Below are 12,434 nucleotides of genomic sequence, written 5' to 3' on the forward strand. Positions count from 1 at the left end.
GGGGACCACCAAGACCTGAGTGCCACCTGGCTCTTCAGGGCCTGCGGCTGCCTTTGTGTCTGTGAAGGCATTCCCCCTGGTGGGGTGGAAGACCTGGGCCTGCCCAGAGCATGCGCAGGGGAAGCCAGCCACACTCAAAAGTCCACACTCACGTGCAGGCAGGCATATCGCACATCCGTGTCTTTACCTTGTTTTTGTCTAACAGCCTGCAGCAAGAATTAGCCAGCAAGCCATGAACCTTATCTTCAAGTGGAAAAGGCAGAGGTCTTAGGTGACTGCAGTTAGAGCTGGCTTCAAGGCTTCCACGGCTGTTCCCCGCAAAGCTTTGGTTAAGTAGGAGACTGAGGATCTTAAAGTGGCAAAAAAGCATTGCAGTTATCAATGCTGTTTCCCACAAGTTTCTGGTGCCTGGGCATCCTCTGCTAATAGTATTCCGAAGGCCAAATGCAGGACCAAATGCAGACCCATGCTACACCTGCCATTTAATCCAGCATGGCAGTTTAGTTTCAGCAAAACCAGACACTTACCTAAGCACCATAAAGTTTAAGGAATTTTTATTAAACTTCAAGTCTAGTTTATGTTTTGTTTGGACATAGTCAAGAAACATAGTAAAAACAATTTAAATCCATACTAAGAGGCTTGAGGGATTGTTGTTGTTTATTTAAACAGTGAGACATATTTCTTAGGTTTAAGAAAAGCTGCTCTATTTATGTTGCTCCCTTTAAGATCCTAATAAATATGTGCCTTACATGGGGATCCCTAGAGATGGAGAAAGCAAATCCTGCTGTGTGGATGTCTCCCCTGCTCCCAGGGCCATGACTTTTCTTATAGAGGTGAAATTGAATTATAAGAACATGATGAGGGCCGGCCAGATGCTATAGTGGTTAGATTCGGCTCACTCCACTTTGGCGGCCCAGGTTTGCAGGTTCGGATCCTGGGCACAGACCTACACCACTCACTGAGCCACGCTGTGGCGGTGACCCACATACAAAACAGAGGAAAGAGGGGCACAGATGTTAGCTCAGTGCCTGTCTTCCTCAAGCAAAGAGAGGAAGATTGGCAACAGATGTTAGCTCAGGGCCAATCTTCCTCACCAAAAAAAAAGAGATGATGATGAGATGCTTTGGTGAATGGAATTAAAGAACATAAATAATAGTAAATTGGAGTAAAAGGGTATCCAAAAAGAAAGAAATGTTCCCACAAAGCCCCCTGTGGCCTGGCAGGTGAAGGGCTCCTGGGCCCCAGCCTCCCAGTGGCCAGAGTCAGGGATTTCCAGCCGGATAGTCAAGGAGGAACTTAGAAAGTCATCCTGGCCCAGTGCAAAGGGCGTTAGATCTAAGGCCAGGCTTGCAGGCTCCGCTCTACCATTGCTAGTCATGTGACTTGAGACTCACTTAGCTTCTGAGCCTCAGTTTTATTATCTATAAAATGGGGACTGTACTCAAAGTACTCCTCCACTTTTAAATGAAATAATGTAAGTGAAAGCCTATCTAAACTGTGAAGTGCCGTACACATACTGGTCCTTATGGTTGTTTTCCCAGTTTTATTGAGATACAATTCACATAACAATGGGTAAGTTTAAGGTGTACAATGTAGTGATTTTCTATATGTATATATTGCAAAATGATAACCACAATAAGGTTAGTTAGCACATCCATCATCTCACATAGTTACAATTATTTTTTTATGGCAAGAACTTTAAAACTACTCTCTCATCAACTTTCAAATATACAACACAGTGTTGTTAACTAGAGTCACGGGCTGTACATTCCATCCCCAGGGCTTATTCATCTTATACCCAGAAGTTTGTACCATTTGACCCCTTCACCCATTTCCCTCAACCCCCACCCCCACCCTTGGCAACCACTGATCTGTCCTCTGATTCTGGGTTTGTTTTTTTTTAGATTCCACACGTTAGTGAGATCACACAGTGTTTGTTTTTCTCCCTCCTTGTTGTTTTATGTCATTTTTTCAAGTGCTAGTTGCCCCTCCCACGGCCTTCACAGAGCAGAAACAGCCCCTCTGTCCCCACAGCCACGAAGGGTCAGTTCCATGGAGGCCACTTTCTGGGGCTCCCTGAGGAAGGGCACATTCCATCTTGCTAGACCCAGGTGGGGCCTTGGAGGTCTTCTGGTCCCACCCCTCCCATGAGAGACGAGGAAGTGAAACCAGAGACGCTGCACATGACCTACTTAATGCCATAGAGGGAGTTGTGCCCCATCCAGGAATGTACTATCTTGGACTACTTTTAGTAAATTCTCTCTTTTTCTCATTCTTCCCCTTATACCCAAGGATGGAAAAAGTGCCAAATTTTCTGGAGGCTCACCATCCCTCTGGCAGAGAGTAAAACACACAGAAGAGCCAGAGAACCCCTCCTGGGAGGGTGGAAGATACCAGTCAGGACTCACATAGCGTCCAGGGATGGAGGGCAAGATGGCAGAGGGCAAAAGGAAGGAGCCACTGGAATGCTTCCAAGTCCTCTGAAGCTTCCCGATGAAAGCTGAGGTATTTCTGTGAAGGAAATGCTGACCAGAGTTTCCTCTTCTTAGAGAAGTTCATGTTTTTCTTCTTCTATATTTATCCATTAAAATGGTAATTTCAAAGGATCACTTGCAGCGAGGGGAGGGGGCCTGTGAGGAGAAGGGGAGCAAGAAAAAAACCTGGGGGGCAGAGGTGGGAGAGGGGCTAATATTCTGAAACAGGAAAGGCTGGGCCCTCCTTGGTCACAGGGTGTGTCAATCATTTCAGCTTGGCAAATGGCAGTGAGCCCTGAAGGACTTTTTCTTTCACGCTGGACTCAGGAACGTGAGCCTTAAGATGTGTTGAATTTAAATAAAAATTATTTGGCTGGAAATTGAAAGAAAAGTGAGTTCAAAGGATAAACGCTTTGCAATATGTAGAATAATCCAGAGAAGTTAAGCCCAGGCATGGCTTTAAGAGATGAGGGTGTTTAATTTTTTTTTTCATTTGTAAACCATTCCATCAGAAATACATATGCGGTGCGTGCTGCTGCATGACATTTTTTAATGGTAAATGCGTTAGCTATTCGAACGTGTAGATATTTACCAGAAACATAAAAACAGTCCAAAGCACTATTTTCAGATCATAATACACAGTTAGAGGCCTAAAATTAGTCTTTAATCAGATGTGGTCAAGTCAAGAGATTATTGGTATTTAGGAGTCTAAACCATCCTCAAGAACTGTGAAATGTATTAAATCAAAAACAATTCTCAATCCTGGATGTAGGTTTACATGACTTGTGGTGACTTTTAACTTCCAGCTGATTTATGTTGTGAGGCATAGAGTTCGCTCATAGACAATTCAAGTACTGTTCTGTGATGGATCCCCAAGTTTCTGGAAATATCGCGTCATCTAGGTGGTCAATCCAGTAAAACCGAGTCATCCTCATGGGGCAGATGCTTGAGAATTCGGCCATGCCCCCAGGCTTAGACTCCGGAGGCAGCTAGAGAAACTCATGCATGATTCACGTCATTTCATCTATGACTCCTCGTAGATAGTGACTTCCTTTCCACCAAATAGCTCTGCAGTGGTTCAAATCTGTGACTTTGTGGCTCCCAGGGCAGTTCAGGAATGGAAAAGAAAGGCTGTTTCTGATTCCTTTTCAAACCACATTCCTGCGTGAATCTGGACACGTATACTTTCATGTTCACATTAGAGAAGCTCTCCTTCTCTCAGCAGCCTCAACCCGATGCATTCAGATGATTGACATTGTCGTAAGAACGTACAACTGTGGGAGCCACATCAGAGCACATTAATGCTAACAAGACCCGGATCTGAGGAAGTCTCTTAGTAAATCTCTCCAAGTTTCTACAACCCAGCCGTTTGCCTGCATTAAAATAAACTGGAGGGACACGCTCTGCTTTAACTTCTTCCAAGTGCCCCATAAACGACCACAGTGGAGGGCAGGAGCGTGAAGGAAACTCACCACCTTAGCCGCTTCCTCCACCCCTTCATACCTGAGAGGAGCCTGACTCACCAGGTTCCCAAGTCTTCTGATGAGGACCCAGTAGGAAGTGGGCACACGTGCCATCCCCATTCACTGAATTAACTGTTCCATCTGCATCAGGTGAACTCCCTTTTCCGTGTTTAGACCAAATGTCTCAAATTTCTCATAGGCGAGTAGTTAGCCCCTGACTAATTCATATGAACTAACTAATTGAGTAAATGTTAAGATTTGCTAAAATCCTCAGGCCTGACACATCCTGGCAGGGGCATGGGGGCAGGAAGGCCAAATGCCATCTGTTGGATGACCCTTCCTTAAGACAGGCAAAGCAGCCAAGCTTTGCTGCAAGGTGGACACAGCCTTTGTAACTGGCTGATGAATGTGTCTCACTTAGAGCGCCCAGGATCTCTGATGGGATGGGACAGGAATGACAAATCCATCTCATATGACAAATCCAAAGAGCTGCTAGTGGCATCTTATAGCACTTTGTTGAGAAGGATTCTGGGGCACCGTCTAAGCTCACTAGGAAGCAGATCTGCGATTGATTAGCTGAGTCTGCTGTGGGCACAGGGTGGAGGAGCAGCAGTGTCTGGCATCCTGGGTAGGTGTACTTTAGACAATAGCCGAGAACTCTGCTGATCAATTTTTCCAGCAGGGAAGCCAGATCAAGTTTAACTTGGGCTCCAGTCTCTACGGGTTTGCCCAACATCCAACACCAACTGAAAGAAGCTCCTTGAGGACACATAAGAAGGAAAAAGTCAGGCCCATCAGGGACATGCCTTGGATTGCTGGGGAAATTCCTTAAGCTTTTATAGCTTCCTCATGCTTGTTACTTTCATGTCAATTCCCACAGAGGGATTAGCAGTCAATTCTTTAAATTATGGGAGAACTGATTGCTGACTTGCTTGTCTTGAGGAATGAGGTAGAAGGGAGGAGTTGGGGAGACTATGCCTTGGCCAGGAGCTGGTCTTGGGGGAAGAAAAGTGCTCTTTTTGGGAGTAGCAGCACTGGAATGGAAAGAAAAGCAGGTCAAACCCCTAGGGCCCGAGTGTCGGGAGTGTGCTGCCCACCTGGGAGAATAGGTGATGGAGGGGGTGGGTAGGTGAGAGCCAGGAGTCAGGCAGACCGAAGAGTAGGAGTCCTGTGTGATTTTTTAAAACTACATTGGGAATCTTTTCTGACTTTTCCTCTTAAAAGATGGTGACTAAAGGGAAATATTGATAATTTGATTCTATACCTGGCAATAAAAGGAACTGACCTCCAGTTTGGGCAAAGAGGACATCCATGTAGGTATGAAAATGTCAGCTTCAGAATTGACGACTTTGCTTTTCCTTCTGTGGAAATCACTCCTAAATCTGTAAAACTATGGAAATGGTTTGCTACAGTATGCTAAAGAGTTTTCTTCTAGTTTATTTTTTATTTAGGACTATCACAAGGGCTACACTGATGTCTAACTTCTAAATCACAAAAAAAGTTTATATTCCTGTTAAACTTGTTTTTTTTCACCATTCTATATTCCTTCACAAGGCACTGGGGGCATTGCCCAAATAAGTCTTTTAAGGAAATTCAGTATAAATTTTTTTTCACGGCCCAAATATTCTTTGAAGAATGAAGAAATACAAAATATGCTCATTTTTCCTTGGAAAATGAGCTGGGGCTATTTTATGAATTGAGACTCTTAAAATTAAATCATTTCATTTGAAAGAAGCCAGAGCACATATTCGTTCTCGATGCTTCCTGCCTCTTGCTGGGATGGTGGACATTTCCAGAGTATTGCCGTGCCAAAGTTCTTCAAGTCTTGGTCTTTAAACCTATTTTCCAAGCCTGCCCTCCAGTTGTTTGTGGAGAAACATGCCTTTCATGGTAAATGGAAACATGTCCAGTGTCAAGTTCCATGCTCTTAGCTCTAAAATTAGAAAGTATTGGGGGTGGGGGTGCAGTGATGAGTGTAGGCCTGGCGGTGGTTACTCAGAAACTCAAATTAGATGGGATGGTACAGATTTTGAAATATGTGTTTTGTTTGATTTTTCTCATGAAACCCAGGGACATTTGTGAGAAGACCAAAGGGGGATGTGCTCCCAGGGTGAGTGGAAGGAGAGAGAGCTGTGGTCCTTGGTTTACAGTTTGTATTAAAACAGGAAGCTCCCACCCCACCCTGCAATTCCTCCCAGCCCAAAAATCCTCTAGTCCTCTGTTTTCTTTATTTTTACTTCTAAAAGCAAAATGGAAAGGGCAATAGATGGATGGATGGATGGATGGATGGATGGACAGATGGATAGGTAGGGGTGTGTGTTTAACTTTGAGAAAGTCCTGAAAACTTGCAGTTCTACCTCTAAACTTTTCCTGCAAATCAACCTCCTCCTATCTTAATCTTCCCAGTGCACCTGTCCCTAGGACACTGAGGTGTCCTGACCTTTCTGTGTTTCTAAGCAAAACCATGGCAGTGAGTGTCCTGGCTCCCAGCGTCACAGAGATGGGATGGGAGAGAGGAAGGGGGAAGTGCCCAGGCACGTTTTCCTTCTGCTGGGGCTTGGATGTGGGTCTCTGTTCCCTTTGGCTCCAGCAGAAGGGGAGGAAGTAAGTCAAATAGGTCCTTGTCCTTGTCCCAGGTAATGTGAGCAGTTTTGAGCTGCCAATCAAAGCAAAGTTTTGCCAGACCCATTCTATGCCTGTTCATTTGTTTACTTCCACCTTTGTTTAGGTTTTAGCTCATTTTACCTAAGTGTTAACTCTTATTTTCACGTCTCCCATGATTGTATAACCCTCTAGAGTTCAGGGGCCAGACTTTATTTATCCAAGTCTGTCTTCAGGGCTTGATGCAGTCTAGTACAGAAGGAGCGTTCGACAAACATTTGAATGTGCATATTCTCTTTAGCACTCAGTTACTGACATCTACTATATGCAAGACGCAAACCCAGCGCTGTGAGTGGGTGTGTGTGCGTGCGTGTGCGTGTGTGTGAGAAGGAGAGTTCACAGGTAACTCGTGCACCTCCACCTTGCAAGGTCATGGTCAGGTGAGGGCGAGGAAAGGCATGTACTGTGGTACAAGGTGAAATGACGCCCAGTGCCCGCCGAGAGGCGCAGACGAAGGCGCACACACATAGACGTTGTTGAGTCTCAAAATCTGACCCAGCGCTGGGCACACAGTCAGAATGCCGGCTGGTTAAATTTGAATGTTTTAAATCCCAGAAAGACTCATTTCTGAATGATGTTTCGGGTTTCTAGCCTCCATGCTTCTAAAATTAGCCAAACCACTCTGGAAACCACTTCTCTCTGCAGTCTTCACGGAGGGGCTCAATAGGATCCAACAGATGCTCCCCCTGCCCTCCCCAGATGCTGGGGCAGCTCCTTCCCAGCTCCCGCAGCCCCTGGGTTGGTACCCAGCAGCCACAGCTCCAGAGGCAGAGGGCTTCTAGGGAGCAACCTGACGCTCTTTGCCACAGTGGTTACTGACTGTAGTAAAACAGCTAAAACTAATCTCAGGTGGGGCGTGATCTTTGCTCTGGAAAACTCCATCACTACTGTTGGTCTATAGAGCAAAGGGCTCCAAGGACAAGATTTCCAACCTGGCCTGCTAAGGAAAAGTGTGAGAGAAGTGGGGTGAAGGAAAAGAGGCCACATTGACTCTCACTAAATAAAAAAGTGAACAGGCTTGACACCCTTCTCCCCACTCCCCATCTTCAGTCCCTCCCCTGGACACCAACCAGCCATTAAAATAGAAGAGGACTGGGGAGAAGGCGGTAGTGAAAAGGCTGCCAGCCTGGCCCTGGAACTCGACCTCAGAACAGCGAGGCCTTTTGAGAACCTAGAGGAAGCTATGGACATATCTTCATGCTCACCACACATACTGTGCATGAGCCCAGGCGTGTACACAGTTTCAGAGGCTTCCTGGGGCCCCTGAGCCCACCCACAGGCCCCTGAGCACGTCATAATTCCTTTGCTCCCAATGGTTTGCCCCCACTTCACCTCCAGAATCAACTCTGAGTTCCCATCACAGCGCTCAAACCTCCCACGGCACGTCCCCACCTCCCCCCTCAGCCCCTTCTCCCGCTGAACCTCTGGTACAGGCACAAAGGATCTGGGGCTCCCTGAAGGTGCAGGGCACATCAGGCTCAGGCCTGTGTTCCTATTGTGCTTTGTCAATCCACGTTCATCCCTCAACGTTCCTTTGCAAGGCCCCTATTTCATGAGGTCTTCCCCAGCCGTTCCAGATAGAAGTAATTTGTCTCTTCTCGGCATTTTCAAAGCTCTTGGTTTTATTACATTCAGTGGATGACACTGGCTATTATTTCACCTCTGTGTGTGTCACATGACGTTTGTCCACACCAATGAAGGAGAAGTTACTTGAGAGCAGCCACATATCTCACTTTACCATGTAGCCCTCTTAGGGGAGAGTATGATGTCCGGTTTTGAGGTTTGAAGGGCGTAGGAAGTGTTGGAGAGAATACGTGATAATGGCAGAGAAGCTCTTCTGCCTCAAGACTGACAGGGATCTGGGCGGGGACGGGGCTGTAACTAGAGGCCTGGAGTCCTGCAAAGACTCGAGGAGAGACTGAGCTCTGTATGCCCAGCAGGCCCCACTCGGCAGAGCCCCTGACCCTGACACCTTGTGCGCGGCTGAAAAGCAAAGGGAACACTCATAGGATGCAAGATGGCATGAAATGGACTTTAAAAAAAATTAAAAAGATGATTGTAATATACATTCTTTGCATGTGGCATTGAGTAAGAAGTTTTCTGTCAAAAAGCTACCATTGCTCATATTTCATGTGAAACTCCAGCCCCTCACAGCATTTTGACTCTTACAGTCTCCGTCTCTCTTTCTCAAACCAAAGGGTTCTTTGCTCTTCACCAAACAATTTAGGCCTTGTTCTCATTTTTCACTTGGGATGGTTAAAATGCTCTCGGGAAACAGTCCTACCATTCAGAAATCCCAAATATATCCATGAGCCTTTATTATTCTTCAAGGTTACAGGAATTTTCCTTGGAAACTATTTGAACTTGAGTAGAATTTTTGCCTTTCATGTCTCCTCTTGCTTTTAAAATGAGTTTCCGTAAATCAAAGTCTCTGAACTTCTCCTTATTGTTTATTTTGCCTCATTTAGTCTGGCTAAATATTCTTTGTCATTAAGAAACAAAAAAAAAGCGATTTCAGGCCCTCCCCCTAAATTTCCTTTTAACAATTAACTGGGCAGGATATTACAGCGTGTCATTTTTTACCTTCAGCATTAAGCAAGTATTGACATTAAAAGATGAAGCCAACTGAACATAAAAAAGACATCTTTTGGCATCTCTTTTAACAATCTGAACAAAACCTCGAAAGCCGTTCCATTTTCTGGTCCCAACTTTGTAAATTAGACCCCTGAATATGCCAAATTTCACAAACTCTTTTCTCTTCATGCCGAGATGCTCCTCTGGAGAGAATAAATATATTGGATGTTGCCAATAGAGATAAAAGCACGCCCATTGGAGGCACTAAGGGAAGAGGCTGTTGGTCTCACTTCTCGCCTGACATTTTGGAGTGGAAAATGACAGTGTTGGCACCATAGCCTCTCCCATACGGCGAGTGTGTTGGCTCCAGAGCCACTTTCATATCCCAGCAATCTGTCCTGCTTGGGCACAGCACAAGCTGTGGAGGCCCAACTTGGAACAAGTTTCTGCAGACAGGCTCCCGGCTCCAACTGGGACCCAGGAGGAGGGACTGGTCATGGCTCTTCCTGAAAATAAGAGCACTACCTCCCCCGATGAGCCCTCGTGGGGCGGGTTGAAGGAACCTCTAAAGGATGCATAAAAATCGAGAGACTACTCTCGTAACACTGCCTGTAATGAAAAGGGGTGTCCAGTGGGTCCTAAAAAGCTCTGAGTGCTCTTGGTTGGTTGGGTTTGACCAGGTTTGCCGGGCAGCTCACAGATTTGGGATCACATGACCTGAGGTCCTCAAACTTCCTCCTTTAGTAACTGTGCATCCTCAGGAATGTCATTTAACCTCTCTGGACATGTAAAATGTGAATAATAACGTCTGCTCCACCTCCCACCAGGTCGCTGTGAAGAGTAAGAGAGTTGATGGCTAGAAAACCATTTGGTAATCTGTAAAATGCCACTGAGCAGAGCACTGTGTGGCACTATGACCATCGGGGGCTCTGTGCGAAGAGTCTGGGCTCTGAGAGGTACCTTGGCCTCCAGGCAACTAGCTTTTGGCCTGTGTTTACTGAGTTATTTGGCTCCATGTTATTTTTCGAGGCACATCACCTTGCCTGGTCTCACCTGTCCTCCTGCTTCACCTGGGACCTTGGCCGAACCACTCTACCCATCTGTACCTCAGCCATTCTCTCTGGAAAATGAGTCTGCTACCTGACTCCACCTGTCTTAGGGAGAACCATCAGAGCAAATCAAGTTCATTCACTGAGCCGGCCTTTATTGAGGGTCTACTCTCTGGTACTTGGGGTAGAATCATGAATAAAAGAAAACTCCTGCCCTAGAAGAAGGGACAGACAGTGATCGGTCAGTTCCAGGGCAATGCAATTAAGTTACAGAAGAAAAATGGGGAGCATGTCATGGAGGCCACCACGAACCCTGCGCTTCAATAGCAGGATTAGAAGGGATCTTCTCGCCAACTTAATTTCACTGCCACCTCTGCAAAAGAAGCTGTGTTGTGCTCGTCTTGGGAGAAATGGTAAAAGCAGGGGCCATTCGCCCTTCCTGCATCCTTCTAACACACAGAGCGTCAAGGGGCGAAGTTTCTACACTTCTTACCATGTTCTCAGGCTTATTGTCCAGGGAGTGTCCTGAGCAGCCCAAAGTGCACCAAACACAGATGATGTCACATCTGAGTGCTTTGCTAACTTGCCCACTGAAAGTTGTATCTCACTGGGGCCAAAGTGACACTCAGCAGTTACAGCATTTGATAAGGTGGTGGTGAATGATCAACCAGCAGCACACCTGGGAGACGTCAGGAGTGGCGGGAAGTCGGCCTTCCCTGACTCACCGGCGTGGTGCCTTTTCCCAGCCACACCTCAAAGCTGATGGTGAGCTTTCGTCTGCCTGCAGCTGAGGGAAGGATGTCATCAGAACTCTACACAGGGTGAGCAGGGGTCACTGCATAGGTAACCATAGTGACATCCAAATTATACGGAAATCCTTTCTTTCATTCATTCATTCATGCACACATTCATTCTTCCATTCACTTCTAATTAGTGTGTCAAATGGGCTGGACTTGGTGGGATGCAACCAAGAAATAGCGTCTATTTTTCTCCCTCTCTCATCACTGCCCTTCCCACCTGCTCCATCCGATCTCTTCACTGGTCAACATCTCAGGCAGATTCCATAACTACTCTGTCCCTTCCGGGTATCAATGACCTGTCCTCATGTTAGAATATTAAAGAGCCCATTCCAGAATACACTTAAAACTTTCTCATAAAATTCTCACCAGATTCAAAGCTCTTTCCTCTTCCCCCAGATCAGGCCTGAGTCAAGCTTGAAAAAGTTGCACAGTCTGTCTTTTATTATTGTGTTGTCTCTTGCCTTTCATTAGCCTCTTCTGACTCCCCAAGGTAGGGCAGAGAGTGGGGAGAAGAGGAAAGAAGCAAAAATGTCTGTTTACTTAGCTGGGCCTGCTGTAATCTAGCCATCAGTGTCCTCTGAATACAGATGCTCAGGAAGTGGTTCTTTCTCTTGGAAGGCACTTTAGCGAGTTCCCTGGATGTGCCCCACCCAACCCAGGCCCTGTGGCTTACAGTGCCTGCAGTTGGAACGATGCCCTCTCTGGCTGGTTTTTATGACTCCCCTGCAGTCCCAGTGTCAATGGGATACCCAACATGGCCGCCTAATGCCAGGTTCAGCTCTCCCTGGCAGTCAGGGACCTTGGCTGATCCTATCAAGAGGACTCAAGCCCAGCTTCCATCCTCAGAGTGCACGTGGCCCACAGAAGAACTTTTCACGTATTGTCCCAGCAAGCTCTGGAAGTGCTGGCCGCATCGAAGAGTTTTTGTTCCCACAAGATGGTGACAGCCAGGGCAGGCCTACAAGACCCTGCGGCTCAGCCAGCATCCACCAGGAAGAGAGATTTTAGTCTCTGCTCCTGGAAGAGTCCCCGACTCTCTGAGTGGTCCTCTTGGAGCCATCCCTACTTGGCTCAAGGATGGGGAAAGCCCTCCCTCCTCTCCTCCAATGAGAAGAAAAGGGAATTTGTGCACAATACTCTTACTAGAATTCCCTTACAATCAATCCAAAACCATATCTATATCCATATCAATATTTCTGTATCTCTAGATCATTTTGGCCAACTCTTAAGTTATGCATGGATAGAAGTTGCATCTCTCTTTAGAATGGGGCCACATGTTACCCATCTCAGCTTTGAGCATCAGCAGAAATTCTCAAACAACAGAAAAATTCCAATTTAACTTTCTGTTTACTATTTAATTCATTCATAAGATTTATTCAGCAAATACTTTTCCAGAGTGTACCATGTGCCCAG

General features: G+C 46.2%; 1 long non-coding RNA gene across 1 annotated transcript in view; it reads left to right on the forward strand.

Annotated features, from left to right (window-relative positions):
* The window catches only part of LOC139073637 (uncharacterized), a 28,312-nt gene extending 19,663 nt beyond the window's left edge, over positions 1 to 8,649 (forward strand). The window contains exon 2 of the long non-coding RNA XR_011522586.1: positions 2,293 to 8,649. This is a non-coding gene — a long non-coding RNA (uncharacterized lncRNA). The remainder of the gene's footprint in view (positions 1 to 2,292) is intronic.
* The last annotated feature ends 3,785 nt before the right edge of the window (positions 8,650 to 12,434 follow it).

This window comes from Equus przewalskii, chromosome 9 (genome assembly GCF_037783145.1).
Source record: "Equus przewalskii isolate Varuska chromosome 9, EquPr2, whole genome shotgun sequence".
In the NCBI taxonomy this organism is placed as follows: Eukaryota; Metazoa; Chordata; class Mammalia; order Perissodactyla; family Equidae; genus Equus; species Equus przewalskii.